The following is a 20,091-nucleotide window of genomic DNA, read 5'->3' on the forward strand; positions in this document are numbered from 1 at the left end:
GGCGAAACCGGTCAGGCTTAGGACAGATGTCCAAACTACTGGTTCCATAAAAAGGTTTTTACACCGGTGATGCAATTGATACACCATGCATCAGTGAAGGCTCCTCTAAAGGAATGATTGCCAGAAAGGAACCCTAAAAAGTTATTTTTACCAGTGGCGCATCTGACATACCATGCATCAGTGAAGGTTCTTTTAACCACTTAAGCCCTGGAAGATTTTACTCCCTTCCTGACCAGGGCCTATTTTGCGATTCGGCACTGCGTGATTTTAACGGACGATTGCGCGGTCACCACTTTTGGGGGTACCAGTGACATTACTACAGTAATCAGTGCTATACATATGCACTGTTACTGTAAAAATGACACTGGCAGGGAAGGGGTTAACTTTATTTGAGAAGAAGGGGTTAAGTGTGTCCCTAAGGGCGTGCTTCTTACTGTGATTGGATGTGGCTAGTGATTTAACAGCAGAGATCTACGGTCCTACATAGCAGGACCGTAGGATCTCTGCTGTTACACAGGGGAGAATGACAGGCGGCTTTGTTTACACTAGCCGCCTGCCTTTCTCCCGGTGTAACCGAGGATCGCGAGTTAGCGGCGGACATCGGGTCCGCCGCTCACACGCGCGGGGGGCCTCCGGTGGCGCGCGCTCGCTCCCTAGAGCCTCACAGGCTAGTGACGTACCCATAAGTCACTTTGCCTGTGAGGGGCTGACTGCCGCCGTATATAGTCGTGCAGCAGTTGGCAAGTGGTTAAAAGACTGATTGCCAGAAAGGATCACCTTTTTGAACGATAAGTACCCCTTTATGATTTCATGGAAATGTACAGGAACATATGAACCTTTGTAGTGATGGCAATAGGGCTGTATCTTTATTCATAATATAAAACAATACGTTCCTGCTAAGGAGAATTGGTGTATGATTGGGGGGCAAAGGAACTTTATTCAATGTGCAGTAGGTCTTCTACACAATATTGGAGGATGCTGCAGACAAGATGCACTATCTGAGGGTGTTGCCTTGGTGTACAATATTGAGACTATTTGTCTAATACACTCTTATGCGAGGGAAATTAAGATTTTACTTCAACATATATCATACAGTTCTGAGAAGGGTATATCTATTGTGTAATACCTCCTCTGGACCATGAGAGTGAGCAAATTGTACCCCAAACTAATCTTGGATTTAGGAGGACAAAATCGAGATCCTAGGTTATTTCATCCAAGCCTCAGAAACATTAAAGAATCCTCAGGCAGTATCCCTGTGGGGTTAAGTGATCCTTGTATCGGGCTTTCAAACAGCCAACGTATGTAAAGATTAGTTCTTTAGGCTCCGTTCACATGTAGGCGTTTTGGGGCATTTTTGGGGAGTTTTTCTGCTCTAGGATCAGCTCTCAAAACGCCCAACAAGACAAATCCTATTCATTTCAATGGCCCCTGTTCACATCTGAGCATTTTGACGCTGTGAGCAAAACGCCCAACGCTCAAAAAAGTACTTGAGCTTCTTTTTGGGCAGATTACAGGCGTTTTCCATTGGTCTCTATTCAATCTAAAAATGCCTGCACAAAAAACGCCTGTAAAACGCGGTAAAAATCACAGTAAAAATCGCTGAACAAGTGGCTCTAAGGCTACATTCACACCTGAGCGTAGCGTTTTCACGCATTTTTTACAGCGATTTTTACCGCGTTTTACAGGCGTTTTTTGGGCAGGCATTTTTAGATTGAATAGAGACCAATGGAAAACGCCTGTAATCTGCCCAAAAAGAAGCTCAAGTACTTTTTTGAGCGTTGGGCGTTTTGCTCACAGCGTCAAAACGCTCAGATGTGAACAGGGGCCATTGAAATGAATAGGATTTGTCTTGTTGGGCATTTTGAGAGCTGATCCTAGAGCAGAAAAACTCCCCCAAAACGCCTACATGTGAACGGAGCCTAAAGAACGAATCTTTACATACCTTGGCTGTTTGAAAGCCCGATACAAGGATCACTTAACCCCACAGGGATACTGCCTGAGGATTCTTTAATGTTTCTGAGGCTTGGATGAAATAACCTAGGATCTCGATTTTGTCCTCCTAAATCCAAGATTAGTAAAGTTTGGGGTACAATTTGCTCACTCTCATGGTCCAGAGGAGGTATTACACAATAGATATACCCTTCTCAGAACTTTTTTATTGGATATATACTGGCAGATAAACACTGAATGGCTATTGGAATAAGCAAATGTCTATCCCTTTTGAGCTCCATGATTCAGGATGCCCCTTTTGAACAAGTGGCTCTAAGGCTACATTCACACCTGAGCGTAGCGTTTTCACACGTTTTTTACAGCGATTTTTATAATAGGAGTAGCAGAATACAATAGACAAGTGGAAGATTCGGTTAGCTTGGATGATAGAGTCTATGGTAAAGTCTTTCTGTGTATGGTGAACTTTAGTGTGGAATACCTGACATCGCATATATTTTTTTTTTTTTTTTTTTAAATAATAGACGCAACAAAAATACTAAAGTGCATCCTTGTGCAGGCAGTCTAAAACAATGATTTAAAATGACAGCAATTCACTCAGTTGAAGTACAGCATGCTGCATTTTGTCACAATGCACATAAACATAATGTGCTTAAATGCCAATGTAAAAAAAAAAAAAAAAAAAGTTTGTCTCCTCCAAAGACCTCTGCCTCTCCATTACATGGCCATGCATGCAAATGTACTTGGGCTGATACAGGAAAATTAAATAGATTTAGGTGTGGACAGGCCCTTCAAGTTTCGTCTACTTATTGATGTTTATCAGTTACATTCAGACACCGGGGATAGTCGATCTGGATAAACACAGGATACCGCAGAAATACAACATCCCCTTTGAAGAAAACAACCAGTTAACGTGAAGGATAATTGCTATTCAGACTGGATGTTCCACCTTTGTCACTCAGTGAGTCCGGAGCAAAGCCATCACTATTCCAGCACTTCAGTCCCATGCAGGAAGAACAGGACTTCACTTATAGGACAGTGTTCTCTGTTCTGTAATGGGCAAGTTATTCTAAGATCCTAAAAACCACAAAACTCCACCTTCCCGAAAAAAAAAAAAAATCGTAGTTATCCAAAAATAAAAGTTCCATTTCAGAATGTTACATTTGAGAATTTAAATTTGATCGCTTAAAAATTGATTTGTATGGTAACCACGTAACGGAAGACTCACCCAATAGATTCTGAAAATCCTAGCTGTCTTTTTTGTATAGTGGTTTGTACATATATTTTCTCCTTATATTATGATCAGGACTTTAAAGGGAAGTTTATTTTAGGCTCCTATTATATAGGCTCCTATTATAGGCTATTTAGGCCCCTATTATATATTATATATTATTATAATAGACAAGTCGCCTAAAATAGACATCTCCGCCGACACCCGCAGCTATCCGATCCGTGAAACTCTATTTTCCATCTGTCTGGAGGTGGTCCATTCTCATCCGATTCTCTAAGAAGAGAGCAGGGCTCACACAGAGCAGAGACGGAGCTGTCATCCGCCTGCTCAGCGTGGATCAGCGGATCGATCCCCGCTGAGCAAAATGGACTCTGTCGGGCGCACGGCCCATGTGAAAGAAGCCTTACTTTGTCAGATAAATATAAAATATTACTCATTCATTTTATGTAATCTTCTATCCAGCTAGCAGGTGGCGCTCTAGTCTCTTTTTCACATCATTACAGTGAAATCCTTTCAGTTGGTAACAAACTTTATTAACATTTGCCAGTTTACCTCTAACCTTTACACTTCTTTAGGTTATCCCCTGTATTTGAACTGCTTAAATTGTAATAAGGTCTGTTCCTAAATTCTGACTGGTAGCATATATTACCCTTGCTGCCCGCCCACAGTACATTTACTGCAGGCGGGCGGCAGCTCCAGGCTGTGCGTAGTACTGACATGCGTACTGGCACGGCCCCATGATCGCTGTGTCCAGTGACAAAAAATTGCAACTTCAAAAACTCACCTTGCCTTTTACTATATACCTTGGATAGTCTACTTTCCCAAAAGAGATTATTAGTGGGTATTTGTACTGTCCTGGTATTTTAGGGCCCCCAAGAAAATGGGATTTTTGATTTACTGTAGAATCCATTTCTCTGCGTTCACTCACGAACACAGCTTCTTAGGATTCTTGACCATTGAGTTATACTGCCACCTACAGGAGTAGGACACTAGGCAGAAATAATAATAATAACTTTACTACACCTATAGGCAGTCCCAGAAGGTATACTATTACTCTCCGCTATAGGTAGTCCGTTTTGTTGCAAAAACTGTCAGAAGTATTACAACTCCATAGAGGGGTGGATGCTGTGTCCATCAATGAACTCAGTGCAATGGATTTTACTGTAAGTCAAAAATCCCATTTTCTCTTTAATTCATTAATAGACACAGCTCCTTAGGATTCTTGACCACTAGGACGTCCCAAACATGCGAGGTGGGAACAGCAAAAAAAATGTCGCCTGTCACCCAGTTTGGCAGTTGATTGTAGATCTCGCAGGAAAAAAACTGGGAGGAAAAACAGCAATTTAAAAAGACAAAAGTTGCCAGGACCAGGGATCTCAGCAAGGCACTAGGTCCTTACTCCTGACTAGGCAGAAAAAAAAATAAATACCTATAGCAGAGGGGGAGTATACCTCCTGGGACTGCCCATAGACACAGTCAAATTATTTTTCTGCATAGTGTCCTACTCCTGTAGGGGGCAGTACAACCCAATGGTTAACAAACCTAAGAAGCTGTGTCCATCAATGAACGAAAGAGATGAGATTTACCAAGTTTTTAGAATAGGAGTACCCACCAATCTATCCATTTACTCTGTATCCAATCCAGCAGGCCCTTGCACTACACATAGTTGATGGTAGATCTAAAATAGGTTGTACAATCAGATTGTGTAGTGTATGTTGAGCTTTACAGAACCCAGGACCCACTTTTCTTGTTTTTTAGGCAATTGTAAAGTCTCGTGTTTTTTTTTGTTTTTTTTTTTTAAACAACAAACATGTTATACTTACCTCCTCTGTGCAGTTGGTTTTGCACAGAGCACCCCGGATACTCCACTTCTCGGGTTCTCTTCGGTGCTCCTAGCCCCTCCCTCTTGTTGCGTGCCTCCACAGCAAGCAGCTTGCTATGGGGGGCACCTGAGCTGAGCTGAAGCTGTGTGTGTTCATTCAGACACGGAGCTGCTGTACGGCAGCACCCCCCTCCCTCTCCTGATTGGCTGCAGCGGGAGCCAACGGTGTCGCTGCTGTGTCTTAGCCAATCAGGAGGGGGAGTCTCAGACAGCCGAGGAACTCGTGGACATCGCTGGATAGAGACGGGGCTCAGGAAAGTATTAGGGGGTGCTGGGGGGGCTGCTACACTCAGATGGCTTTTTATCTTAATGCACAGAAAAAAAGCTTCGGTCTTTACAACTCCTTTAACCACTGGCCAACCAGCCACTGCAGATATATAAGGCGGCAGATCAGCAGGTTCCAGCGAATCGCCGTACCTGTACGGCATTTGGCGTCAGAAATCCTGGGGGTGCCCGCACAAGCCTATTCACCAGCGGGGAAGCTGATCCAAGGGGCCAGCAAGCACCCGTGGAGAGAGAACGGCGGTCAGCTGTTGTAAACACAGCAGACCGTTTTTCTCTCAGTAATCAACACAGAGCTCCTGTGTTCCTCCTATTTAGGAACACAGTCTCTCTGTTGATTCCATAAGCCTCACATTTAACTCTTTGCTCCCCCCTGGATTAACCCCTTCCCTGCCAGTGTTATTAGTACAGTAACAGTACATATGGTTAGCACTGTTTACTGTAGTAATGTCACTGGTAGCCCCAAAAGTGTAAAAAATGTCAGTTAGGTGTCCGATTTGTCTGCCGTAATGTCGCAGTCCTGCTATAAATCGCTCATCGCCACCATTACTAGTAAAAAATAAATAAAAATAACAAATCTTTCCCCTAGTTTGTAGACGCGGTAACTTTTGTGCAAACCAAACAAAAACCGCTTATTGGGATTTTTTTTAACCAAAAATATGTAGCAGAAAACAAATTGACCAAAAATGATGAAAAAAATTGATTTTTACATTTTATTTTTATTGGGAATGTTATATAGCAGAAAGTGAATTTTTTTTTTTTTTTTTTAGAATTGTCTTTTTTTTTGTATATAACGCAAAAAATAAAAATCAGAGGTGTTCAAATACCACCAAAAGAAAGCTCTATTTATGAGAAAAAAGGACATCAATTTTATTTGGGTACAGCGTCGCACAATCAAGCAATTGTCAGTTAAAGTAACGCAGGGTCGAATCGCAAAAAAATGGCCTGATCATTAAGGGGGGAAATCTTTCAGTCCCGAAGTGGTAAAATACTACAGCTCTATCCACATAGGCTTTTATCTCATCTCCTGCACACTTCAAAATGCCAAATGAATGATATATGCAAGATTAAAGTTAAGGTAGAGGGAAGAAAAAAAAAAAAAAAAAAAAAAAAAAGATTCCTGTGTATTTAGAAGGGTGATTACTGATTGATTGCATTTCATTTAACCACTTTACCTCCGGCCACTGTGCTGCTACTGCGGCACAGTGGCTCGTTATCGTCCAGCGACGTAGACCTACGTCGCTGGACTCCTCCCCCTGTAGGCGCGCTCTCGCTGTTTTCATTCACAGCGGGAGTCGGGCCAGGGGAGGAGCGGCAGCAATCGCCGCCGCTCTTCCCCGATCGTTGGGGAATCGAGTTTGGAGATCCGCCCGCCTGTGTAAACAGAGCGGGCGGATCTCCTAAGTGACAGGGAGTGACAGATCGGAGTGTTCAGCATAGCGGAACATCCGATCTGTCCCTGGCTCACTCAGTCACCTCCCCCCCCACACGTTAGTAAGCACCAGGCATACATTAACCCCTCCCTCTCCAATAAAATTAACCCCTTCCCTGCCAGTGTCATTTTTACAGTAACAGTGCATATATATAGCACTGATTACTGCAGTAATGTCACTGGTACCCCCAAAAGTGTCAAAAATGTCAGTCAAGGGTCCGATCTGTCCGCCGCAATGTCGCAGTCCCGGGGAAAAAAAAAAAAAACGCAGATCGCCGCCATTACTCGTTAAAAAAAAAAAACACGAAAAATGACAGAAATCTTTCCCTTAGTTAGTAAACGCAATAACTTTTGCGCAAACCAATCAAAATATGCTTATTGTGATTTTTTTTACCAAACATAGGTAGAAGAAAACAAATTGGGCAAAAATTTAAAAAAAATTTGATCTTTACATATTTTTTGGGAGGAATTTCATATAAAAAAAATGTGAAAAATATTGTTATTTTTTCAAAATAAACGCTCTTTTTTTGTTTATAGCGCAAAAAGTAAAAATCGCACAGGTGATCAAATACCACCAAAAGAAAGCTCTATTTGTGGTTAAAAAAAAGGACGTAAATTTCGTTTGGGTACGGCGTCGCACGACCACGCAATTGTCAGTTAAAGTCGCACAGCGCCGAATCGCAAAAAGTGGCCTGGACGTAAGACAGCAAAATCCTCCGGTGGTAAAGTGGTTAAAAAACGTGCACCTGGAAGTGGGTGGTAGGTAGGAGGGTAGATTATGCAGGATGTGTGCTAATGAGGTCAGCTGGTCAACTCCTTCCTGTTTAATGACCTATAGTCTGTCTAGGAAGTTAAGCAGAAGTAATGGAGGAGATTTTTTAATCAACTATGAAGACAGTAAGGGGAGTGTAAATAAAATAATAAGGAATAAATGGAAAGCCGTTTTATTTTTGCAAAAGAAGTACATTAATGCTATATTGGTACATAGGGGAGTTGGAACTAAGAAAAAAAAAATTAACAAAGGTAAACTTAGCCTTTAACCAAAAACTGTTAGCTTCTTGTAAAAATGTTATCTGTTATATTTTATTACAGTTCCAGTATACAAGGAAGCAACAAATCTTTTTTTCTGTTAGGTGATATTTCATACTTTGTCAGGAATATTGACAAACTTTTGCTAAATGGATCCAATTCTTCTAATGGATACTCCTAAAATAATGAGTTCAGGGCCATGAAATAACCAACATCTAGTTCATCACAGAGAGTCTAGCACAGAAAGGTAGCTGTCAGAGTAACTATATTAGTAAATTAACCAAATTGATGTCTTTATGTTACAAAAACCTAGAATACAATTAGAAAAGACTTTCCTTACAAGATTGGGGCTTTTTATAGTATAGCCACCTATGTCACTGCTTGGTTTTTTATATGGTCACAGCAGCCAGCCATCTTGAGAGTTTTTATTATTATTAATTCAAGGCTAACCACCCCTTTTTTTTTTTTTTTAATCTTTATTTACACATTTAAAAATATAAAGCAGAACAACGGAGAAAAGATATGAATATAGCCAGCCAATACATGAAATCATAGGTGTTAAAGTATAACTAAAGGCAAAACTTTTTTCTTTTTTTTTAGTTTTGGATAGAGTGGAGAGAGATTAGGGCCCCTGTCAGTTTTTATTGCCATCTGTGCCCCAGTTAAGGAGATCCACCCTCTCTATTTGTCCTGTTTTCCATTATCATTAAAAGTGAAAATAAAATCCCAAATTTTGGGTTGCCCCCAGAAAAGTAATAGATGGGATATCTTCCAATGGGGACACTAGTTCTGGTGACCTGGGGTTCCTCAAAAAATGTGATCTTTGACTTACCGTAAAATCCATTTCTGTGATGTTCATTGACGGACACAGCTCCTGATCTTCTTAACCATTGGGTTATACTGCCCCTACAGAAGTAGCACACTTGCAGAAAAAAAGTCTGGCTACGCCTATGGGCAGTCCCAGGGGGTATACTCCCCTTCTCTGCTACAGATACTCAGTTTTGTTACAAGCAGTGTCAGAAGAATTACAACTCCACAGAGGGGTAGGTCCTGTGACCGTCAATGAACATCAGAGAAATGGATTTTATGGTAAGTCAAAAATCCCATTTTCTCTTTTGTTCATTGACGGACACAGCTCCTGATCTTCTTTACCATTGGGACGTCCCAAAAGGAGTGTTAAACATGAGGGGTGGGAACAGCAAAAAAGTAAAAACTCCCAAGGCTAACTATAGCCAACCAGGTAAACAGGAGCTCAACCAAAACAAACTGGAGCTCACCTGAAAAAACATACACCCTCAAAAAGGAACAGGTCCTCTAAACAGCAGCCTGCAAAAACCTTGCGGCCAAAGGAAGCATCCGCAGATGCCAAAACATCCACTTTATAGAACTTTGTGAAAGTGTGCACCAACAACCAGGTGGGCACCTTGGAAACCTGCGTCACTGACACCTGATGGCTGAAGGCCCAGGAGGCACTGAGTACCTGAGTAGAGTGACAGGGAAAGGAGGAACCTGATCCCTGATGTAATAGGCCTGAACACTGTCTGTCTGATCCATCTGGAAATGGTCGCAGAGGAAGCGGACAACCCTGTCCGAGGCCCATCCGTGAGCACAAATAGGGAGTGTGACTTCCTAAAAGACTGTCAGGTACACCCTAATTGCCCTGACCACATCAAAGACATGCAAAGCAATTTTCTTCGGATCTTTTGACCTGGAACACAGGGAAGGCAACAAAATATTTTCATTTAAATGAAAATCAGAAACAACCTGAGGAAGGAACGACAGACAAGGGCGAAGAACCAACTTATCACTGTGAACCACCAAGTAAAGTGAAAGACAGACAACAAAAAGACCTTCTTCTGGGACAGCGTAAGCAGGGAAATCTCCAGAAGATTCTTAAAAGGAGACTTCGGGAGGACTGAGAGCACCAAATTGAGGTCCCAAGGCGGCAACAGAGACCGTACTGGAGGGGTCAAGTGACTAACTCCCTGAAGAACACACACCAGGGAGTGTGTGGCCAAGGGCCGTTGAAAGAAGACCGCTAGGGCCGTCACCTGACCATTGATAGTACTCAAGGCCAGTTTCTGCTAAACCCCCCTGTTGAAGAAAGGTCAAGATCCGAGCCATCGAAAAAGAGTGAGGATGAACCCAAAGAGACTCGCACCACACAATGTACGTCTTCCACATATGATGGTAGATCTTCCTAGAAGTAGATTTCCTTGCTTCTAACAGCATTGGAATCACCAACTCAGACAAACCTCTATCCTTCAGCACCTTGCGCTCAATAGCCAAGCTGTCAAAGCCAGCGACTGTAGAGCAGAATGGAAGATTGGTCCTTGGGACAGCAGATTCTCCCCGAGAGGAAGCTTCCAAGGAACGTCAGCGGCCAGCCGCACCAGATCAGCGTATCAAGTCTGGCAAGGCCAGTTTGGGGCCACTAAGATAACCGGAATCCCTTCTGTTTCAATCCTGCGTAGAAGTCTTGGCAGGCAGGGGCACGCATGGAAAGCCGTCTCCGCTGAGAGAAGTGACTATTGCTAGCGGCCTTAGCAGCCGTTAGCAATAATCACAAGTGAATCCGGCAGGCTGGGTGTACCCAAGATGATCGATCAACTTGGTACATTCAGCCTGCCCATAAACAGATGGAATCTCGGCCGGTTCCTGCTGAACCGGCTGAAATTTGAACCATCTATGGCCGGCCTTAGTCCTAAGGTCAGACAGGGACTTTAAAGAGGTTGTAAACCCTCTTGTATAACTTTTACCTATAGGTAAGCCTATATTAAGGCTTACCTATAGGTGCTATAAATATCTCCCAAACTAGCACCGTTTAGGAGATATTTACAGCGCAAACTGCCGATGACGTCATCGGCGCAGGCGCTCTGAGGGAACGGCCACCCGTGCCGTTCCTTCAGAGCTCAGTGCCGTGAACGGCGGCTCCCGCGCGCATGCGCGGGAGTGATGTACTCGCGCCTCCGGCCAATCAGATGGCCGGAGGACGCGAACCCGGAAGCGGGACGGCAGGACATGTCGCCGTCCTGTCGCTGAGGTGGCGGCACGGCGGGGGCTTCGTTTTAAGGTAAGTACTGCATAATGAGCTAGTATGCGATGCATACTAGCTCATTATGCCTTTCTCTTTACAGGGCTTTTTTTTTCTCGGATTTTTTTTTTGAGTTTACTTCCTCTTTAATTCCGTGCCCCTCAGAAACAAGGAAACTCCTGACCTCTAATGCACTCCCCCAGGGTGTGACGAACGCCACATGTTCCAGAGGCAGGAACCAAGCGAAGCCTCCTAGAGGAGAAAAAGGTAACTCCTCATTTAATATCCCTTTAAATAATTAGTCTCACTTCCTGTTCTAGCTTTGGGATAGGAAGTGAAGGGGAATCAACCCAATGGATCACAGATGGCAAAAAAAAAAAAAACTTTCAGGGGTTGCAACTCTCTCTTACTCGATCCAGAATGAAAAAAAATGTTTTGCCTTTAGTTCTACTTTAAAGCCTAACTCCATGTTTATTACCTCTTTAAATTATTTGGGCAAAGCTGGACATTAAAGGGGCATTACATGCAAGTAATGTGGCCTAACTCCCAGACCAGCAAAGTCAGATACCATTTGGGAATCAGTGACCGATTAGCACAGAGCATCCTTCCTATGACAGAAGGTTCAAAACAATTCCAACATTTTCAGGTGTGAAAATCATGCCCATATCTACCGGACACAATCATTTTACACATATAATTACATTCAAAGTCCAAGTAACAATATCATTTATTTAGCACGCCTTGACTCCTGATCTGCTACAAGCTGGGTAAACATCTGTCTGCCAGAAGGACAAGGACTGTTTTCATAATCTACACTGAATAAATTCCGCCACACACTGCATTACCCGGCTACAAAGCTGCAATATCAGAGAGACCTTGTATGTACAGAAGGCAGGAGATTAGATTTAACACATCTAGATACTGAAGTCGGGCTACCAGTTTCACCTTAGATAACCCTCATGGCCCTCGTACACTGGCGGCTGAGCCCGTTCAATGTATATGCTGGTATTTCCTCTACCTGTGCAGCCAAGCTGCAGCTGTTATAAGTCACGGGGCCCCATACAGCCTACCTGACAGGACCCTCTCTGAAAATATCAGAATAAAAAATACACTAAAATCATTATTAGTCGACACAAACACAACTTACAAAAAGGTCCTTCTAAATCTAAAAGATAAAACTATATTCAGTTAATAAAGAAAGCTCTGTGTGTGAATGAGGTCTTGGGGCTCATTTACATGGGCGCTGTGGCCTGTACAGTTTTTTTTCTGTGGCTGGAGCTGTGTGCAGGCAACCTATGCTACACCATGGTAACGCATACAGTCGCAGTTCCTAATTTCACAGATGTGGGGTGCAGGTGTATGGCTCTGAATACAGCCAGTGTGCATTCGGGGGTCACTCACCCTCAACATGCACACCTGTCAAATTAGGACCTGCAGATGTGGGGTGCAGGTGTATGGCCCTGAACACAGTCAGTGTGCATTCGGGGGTCACTCACCCTCAACATGCATACCTGTCAAATTAGGACCTGCAGATGTGGGGTGCAGGTGTATGGCCCTGAACACAGTCAGTGTGCATTCGGGGGTCACTCACCCTCAAAATGCACACCTGTCAAATTAGGACCTCCGGCTGTGTACGGACAGTGGCTGCGTCCCTAAAGAGTAACAGGCAGCTCCAGCACACAAACAAACCGCTCATTCACACTGTATGGGCCAGATAAACCATGTGAATAAGCCCTTTATTCTGTATTTTTATTATTTTTTATGTTTTTTTTTTTTTTTTAACAGACTTTTTGTGGAGCTTTCTTGAAATATCAAGGGTCTAAACAGACCCCTGATGTCTCACTTTCGAGACAGACCTCAATCGCCATTTCTGCAGCCTCAGCAACACAAAATAAATGAACAGAAAAGCTCAGTACAGTCATCCTGTTAATTCACAACCCGAAGAATAGGAAACGAGGTTATTCGGGTTCAGTGTTTTATCCTGGGAGTTGCCATCATCCCTCTGGAATATGTAGAAAGAAAATTCCCCTAGGGGTGGGATTTTTAAGGCAAAAACCAGGACTTGAGTATGCTTAGTATAGAATTTATTAAACAATAGTGCTTACAAAATGTGCAAAAAAACATGTATTAGAGCCAAAACAAAGACAAAAACCACATGTATGTTATAAAAACATGGCCATAGATACGTCTCTGATGTTGAAGGTGTCTGAGATGACTGGATGGGACCAATAGGAAACAGTTTACTATGCTTCCGTTATGAATCAGCACAGTGAGTGATCAGTACCTATCACTTACTGTTGTTCATTCAAAAAAGGAAGTAGTGGGTAAATTACATATACACCAGTACCTTCCCCCTGCTCTCCATCCTAAAATTATCCCCAGCAACAGCCAGCAGAAGGGAGATGGGATGGGGGTGGGGGGGGGGGGGAGGATAGGAAGAGATGGCAGTGGGACCAGGTGGAAGGAAGAAGGAAGGGGAAGGGGAACTTGGACAGGAGGGGCAGTGGGGGGCAAGATTTACAGGAACCGATACCCTGTAGTTCCCACTTGCAGCAGCTGAAAGTTGTTGGGAGGAAGAGAAGAAGACTGCTTTCAGCTACTGCAGGTGGGAACTATAGGCACTCAATTCCAGTAAATGCCTCCCTCACCACCCCTCCTGTCCAGGTTCCTCTTCCTTCTGCTTGTCAGCTGCCCAGACCTTCCTGCTGAAGTGATGGGGGACCGGCTGTACCCTCTTATTACCAGTCCTTCTTTAAACTCATGCCATCCTCATAATGCAAATGTGAAGAGACATCAAGGGTGGGCTTGACTGGCCATATGCACCTATGAATGCCCGACGTTTGTATGTGCGCTCTCAACATAGTAACTGAGCTGTCATAAACATCTCTGGGTCTGTCTCTAGTAGGGATGAGTTCAGGTGTGTTCAGAAAAAAAAAAGTCCGAACCCGCCTGAGCTATCCTGCCAAGAAGCGGTCACTGAGGACAGCTAATCATAAGTGGCAAGGGCATTCTATATCCCGCAGCCGCACATATACAAGAGGCATGGCTGCGGGGCCCCTGCAGCCATACCTTTCCTGCATATGACTGGCTGTCTGCAGTGACAGTTTTAACCTAGGCGGGTTCGAACCCATGTTCAAACATGTCTTAGCTCATCTATGGTCTCAATTTAGGATATGGCAGTGGTGTAATGGGCTCCTGATCATGTGATCACAGCCAATCACAGTGGTCATGTGATCAGTAAGTCTGCCCTATCTCCAGATGTAAATGTGGAACCAAACTCTCTCATCAATGAATATTAACTATTTTTAATCCTTATCCTGCTAGCATTAGTAAATAGAGAGGAAAGTACTTACTGGGTTATATTTTTTTTTTGCATTTCTTCAGTTACTTTCTGGTTTCTAGCCTAGGCCAAAATGATGTCATAAATCCCATAAGTCTTCATGGTCATTTTATTATTTTTTATTATTTTTATTTTATTTTTTTATTTCTTTAATCTGATGGGGAGGAGGGGCTTTCTCAGCTAGGCACACCCTCCTGTCTGCCTGAGTTAAGGACAGGTGGATTTTAGGAAATAAATGCTCCATGAATCATCTGCACTTCCTCAAGATGGCCACAGCTAGATATACTAGGGGGGTGTTTTTCAAAGTGGTTTCTCAGCAATGAGACATGGCTGAGTTTGCTGTGAATATTAAAACGTTTGTGGTGCTCAGATACAGTTCAGTTCTGCATTAAAAGGGGATGCTGAGGCTGGTTGGAAAAGGTTACATTTAACATTCATATACAAAACGCAGTCACGTGAAATTTATTTAAGGATTGAATAACCAAAATATTTGCTAAGGGCTTGTTCACAGTTCTACACTAACAAATGCGGTTTTCATGCTGTAAATTAACCCGACCAGAAACAGGCACTATCAGTAGTAATGGAGACACTCGTCTCTGCTACAGAATTCCGATTTAAGATTAAAATCTCATATAAGCTTTTCCCAGTAAAGAATTTTTCAAAAGTGAATGTTCAAAATTTTTAAATCTGAAGCTTTCATTAAAACATTACTCGGTGATCCTGCCATGAAGGTTCAGACACTTTCTGACAACACTGTCCCTGTCTCACAGTTTTTATTTTGTGCGGTCACATGGGTTTCTAGTGGAGAGTACAAACGGTCATCTCAACACACTTTACACAGTCATGGTCCACTGTTGTCCCCATCTGGAAAACAGTCATGCAGCAATTACAGGAGAACATGTAATAAAGTGGCTGCAATGAGGCTGCAGGGAATAATTAGCACTGAGATGCAACAAAGGATGAAAACTGAGTGAAAATTAGTATTTTATTTTTTATAAATATAATATAAATAACCGTTACTTCGCCTAGGTTCACATCTATGCAGTTGATGCGGTTTTCAGGTGCATTTTTTGATGCGTTTTGCATTTTTAAACCCGCAATTTTCATGCGTTTTTGCATGCAGTTTTTATGCATTTTGCATTCCCCCCCTTCCTCTCTTTAAAAATTGTGAATAGCTGGTTGTTAAGGAACGGGCCAGGAAGCTGGCCGCCGCGTCTTTAACAAACGATGAGTCATCAGCTGTTAGCAGGGTTTCCCGCTGACTGAATGAAAAAAAATAAATAAAAATTGCCGGCAAAAAAAAAAATGGTAAAAAGAGAGTGGGCCCATTGGGTATGGTATGGAGTTTGAGGGGAATCCAACGCCAAAATTAAAAAAAAAAATAAAAAAATGCCCCCCCCCCCCCCTCCAAAAATCCATACCAGACCCTTATCCGAGCATGCAGCCCGGCAGGTCAGGAAAGGGAGGGCTGCATGCTCGGATAAGGAGCAAGCGCCCCCCCCCCCGACCCCCTGAACCATTACAGGTCGCATGCCCTCAATATGGAGGGGGGCCGTGCCCCCCCCACCCCAAAGCACCTTACCCCCATGCTGATGGGAACAAGGGCCTCTTCCCCTACAACCCTGGGTAGCAGTTGTGGAAGTCTGCAGGTAGGGGGCTTATCGGTATCTGGAAGCCCCTTTTAACAAGGGGGGCCACTAGATACTGCCCCCCTCCATGTGAATGAGTATGGGGTACATTGTACCCCTACTAATTCACAAAAAAAAGTAATATAAAAAAAATGTCCCCCCAATGTAGATCCATCATCAATCACAATGCCCGCCGCACCACCAGACGAAAAAAAAAAGATGCTCTGCCCAAGATGAAGGCTTACCGCGGTCTACCTGCTCCTCCATCTGACTGTTCCTAAATAGGTAAAGGGTGGGGCCACCCAGTGGCACTGCCCCCTGTGACGTCAGCAGCCCAGCATGCACCAGTCAATGACATCACAGGGCAGTGCCACCAGGTGATGTCGCTGGACCTACCCCTTACCTATTTAAGAACTGTCAGACGGAGGAGCAGGCAGTCGGCGGGTAGCCTCTGTTGCAAGCGGAACTTCTTTTTTTTTTTTTTTTCGGCGTCATGATTGATGGATCTACATTGGGGGGCATTGCTTTTTATTTTAAGTAAAGAATTTGTCAAAAACTCTGTGTATTTTTATTTCTTTTGGACACTTTTTTTGGTGAATGAGTAGGGGTACAATGTACACCATACTTATTCACATAGGGTAATCCAGGATCTGGGGCCTCTTGTTAAAGGGTGCTTCCAGATTCAGATAACCCCCCTGCCCGCTGATCCCCACAACCACCGCCCAGGGACGTGGGAAGAAGGCCTTTGTCCCCATCAACATGGGGACAAGGTACTTTGAAATGGAGGGGTAGAGCCCCTCGCCCCAAAGCACCCACCCATGTTGAGTGCATGCAACTTAGTATGGTTCAGGAGAGGGGGCGCTCGTCCCCTCCCTTTCCTGACCTGCTGGACTGCATGCTCAGATAAGGGTCTGGTATGGAATTCCGCTGACAGCTGATGATTGTTAGGAAGTGGTGGCTGGCCTCCTAGCCCACTCCTTAGCAATCAGCTATACACTGTATGTTAACCACTTCCATACCAAGCCAATTCTGGCACTCCGATCCTACAAGTAAAAAACATAATTTTTTTTGGTAGAAAATTACTCAGAACCCCCAAACATTATATATATTTTTTAGCAGAGACCCTAGGGAATAAAATGGCGGTAACTGCAGCTTTTTATGTCACTAGGTATTTGTGCAGCAAATTTTCAAATGCGTTTTCTCTTGGGGGGGACCCACACGTGCACAAAATGTATGGCAGAGCTTTGCCAGGACTTGAAACACATCTGCACGTTCAGAGAATCCAAGAAAAAAAAAAAAAAAAAAAAAGGGGGCTACTTTGCAGCGCAAAAAAAAATAAAATAAAATGAATAACCTAAATGTGGGGAGGGGGGGGGGACGTGGAGAAGGAAGGGCAAAATTAAAGTTCCCACCAGCAGGCCGTGCTGAATGCAAGGCTGCTAGTGTTTGCTGGGAGGAAATGGCGATGATGCGCAGATTTGAGCACGTCGCACTGTTTACTTTCTTTTTTCCCTTTGTTAAAAAGTCAAAAGTGACATTTCATTAAGTTCTACTGCTGGCAGCACAGTGCGATACAGAGGACTGCGTCCGACCACTCTCCTCTGAAAAAAGTAATGTATGCAGTGATGTCCCTTGTATTGTATTGGGACTGCGCTGGGTAAGGTTGCCTAGTGCTATACAAATGGCATCTGGCGTTTCTTTTTTTTTTGCCAATAAAAAGCTTTGAACCTTAAGACCCAAATATACATCATGTTTGCTATTTAAATGAAATCAAACTAATTCCATGCCAAGACATTACTGGGCGAGAGTACTATGATTAGCATTTGATTCTCGAGTGGCTATTTTAATGTGTCCTTAGATTATCACCTTGCTGATGCCTAGACAGTAACAGTCTGCTTCATACTAATATAAAAAATCTTGCTGATCCACACTGGATTCTATTTATGCTCAGCTTTCTAGAACATAGTACTATAGTAGTTACAGCCACATACCCATTTTTTTTGTGCGTTTCAAATACATAACAGCTTCCCAGCACATGCAATATCCACCTATGTACGCCAGCCTAGAGTTGGTCTTAATTACTGCCAGTTTCCTAATCCAAGTACTGGCAGCAATTCTTTGTCACTGCCATAGCGGCAAGTTCCTGAAGGGTTAGTTCACCTTTACTAAAATAAAACTGCCTATGTAGATCTGGCCTCTGGCGTCGTGATAAGGGCGTCTGTAGATAAAAACCAACTGAGCAACTAACTAAACTTGAATAATGCCCTTGCTATAGGTGTAGGCCATTTTCGTACTTCCTAAAGCCTGACTGGAAGGCTCCCAGGAAGTTGTCTGGACACTGCTACGTGAGGCCTAGTCATTACTGCTCACCTTTACAATCACAGGAGTGAACTCTCAAATGCTGAGCTCAGCTACTGAATTAGGAGAGAGAAAAAGCATGTAAAGGGGTTTGAATCACTGCGGTAAACAAAAGAGAGAACAGGCGCCTCTGAGTTAAGACTGCGATTTAATATGGCAAACAAGTAATAAAAACTTACATCAAGGTAAGTATAAGCAGACAAGATGGGTCCTTCCGGTGTCCATGTGGAGGCTGGGGCTTGGAGTCATCACTGTGGGTCTGTAATCATATCCTCTCTTCCTCTTCCTGTCCAGCAGGAAGTGGAGGGTGTCACAGCAGTGAGATGGAGGCTTGGACAGCAGGGTGAAACCGCAGTGAGATGGAGGCTTGGGCCGCACCATGGCTGTGATGCTCGTCCACAGGATCTTCCAGCGTAATGACTGACGCGTTTCCAAGCATGCGCACTGTGGTGGGAAACCAGTGCGCGCTCCTTTTTCAAAGTCGGATCCAACCGTGCGGCCCAAGCCTCAATCTCACTGCGTGGAGGCCCCAACCTCCACATGGACACCAGAAGGACCCATCTTGTCTGCTTATACTTACCTTGATGTAAGTTTTTATTACTTGTTTGCCATATTAAATCGCAGTCTTAACTCAGAGGCGCCTGTTTTCTCTTTTGTTTGTTGTATGTTTGGAGATCGCTTCTGCTCCCCAACAGGTTGGCCCTGAGCATCCAGACTAATTCCTCATCTCACCTTAAGACTTTATCATAGCCTTGATGTGCTATTATATGGACTATCATTTTTATGGAGTGCTAACAGCTTGCGCTACTTGTTCAATTTCTTGTTTGAATCACTGCGGTGATGGTGGAGGTGAGCAGTAATTTCCAGGCCTCTAATAGCAACATCCTAGCAACGCCCTGGGAATGATGCAGTCAGGCTTCGGGAGACATGTAAATGGCCTACGCCTATATAGCAAAGGAATTTTTTAACTTTAGACAGCTGTATAGTTTGTTTTTATCTACAACCACCACTTATCTTGCATACCCAGTTTTTCTTTGTAAAATTGCAGTAATAAGAACAGCACGAGTTACAGCACATTCAGACTGGCGCGATCCGACTTTGTGGGGCGACCTGTGAAGTCATATAATTGAAGTCAATGCAAGTCGCCTCCAGGTCGCCCCAAAGTAGTACAGGACCCTTATTCTAAGTCGGAGCTCCTATTAGAACGGGTCCTGTGCTAATCAATGGCGAGCGACCTAGCGCGACTTGTCAGGCTGACAATTCGCCTGACAAGCCGCGCTAGTCTGAATGGACCCTTAGCCATACATGTTGGTAAGGTTACCAAAACTAGTACAAATGCGTATTAGGAGCAGGTAGGAGAAAACTACACTCCATTTAAGTCTTTGCATTGCAGCATGTTGCGGTGGCCTGAGGTGACATCCAGTGAGCTGCTAAAAATGCAGCATGTCTACATTTTTTATGCACCACACATCGAAACAGTGTTGTGACATAAAAACAATTGTTCTCTGTGCACCCTTGCACTGAATGACATTGAGTCCCGGTTCATATGCAATATGCACATATGCGATGCAGGAACCCTGCGAATCCACTGCGGGTTCCCGTATTGCATTAAACTCGCAGGCAGTTCAAACTGCCATATGCGAATCGCTGGGGGTGTTCAATACAGAGTTAACGACACCCCCAGATCAGTTCGTATAACGCAGTGCGAATCACATAGGTTTTAAACCCATGCGATCCGATTCTGGTGTGGACCCAAAAAAAGGGTCCTGTGCAAGTTGTGTCCGAATCTGATGCAAATTCAGCCATACCAACTGTATGGCTGAATTTGCATCGCACAGACATCGCATGCGATTTGCAGAGCAGCGTGCCCTGAATCACATGCTATGTCTGTGATCGCATATACGTGAACCGGCGCTGACTGGGTGCAG

At 43.8% G+C, this 20,091-nt stretch overlaps 1 protein-coding gene across 2 annotated transcripts in view; it reads right to left on the minus strand.

The window, feature by feature from the left end:
* The window catches only part of TRAK1 (trafficking kinesin protein 1), a 326,839-nt gene that overhangs the window by 253,068 nt on the left and 53,680 nt on the right, over positions 1-20,091 (minus strand). The gene's annotated exons all lie outside the window — the stretch shown is intronic.

This window comes from Pelophylax lessonae, assembly GCF_965119305.1.
Source record: "Pelophylax lessonae genome assembly, chromosome: 5".
Taxonomy (NCBI): Eukaryota; Metazoa; Chordata; class Amphibia; order Anura; family Ranidae; genus Pelophylax; species Pelophylax lessonae.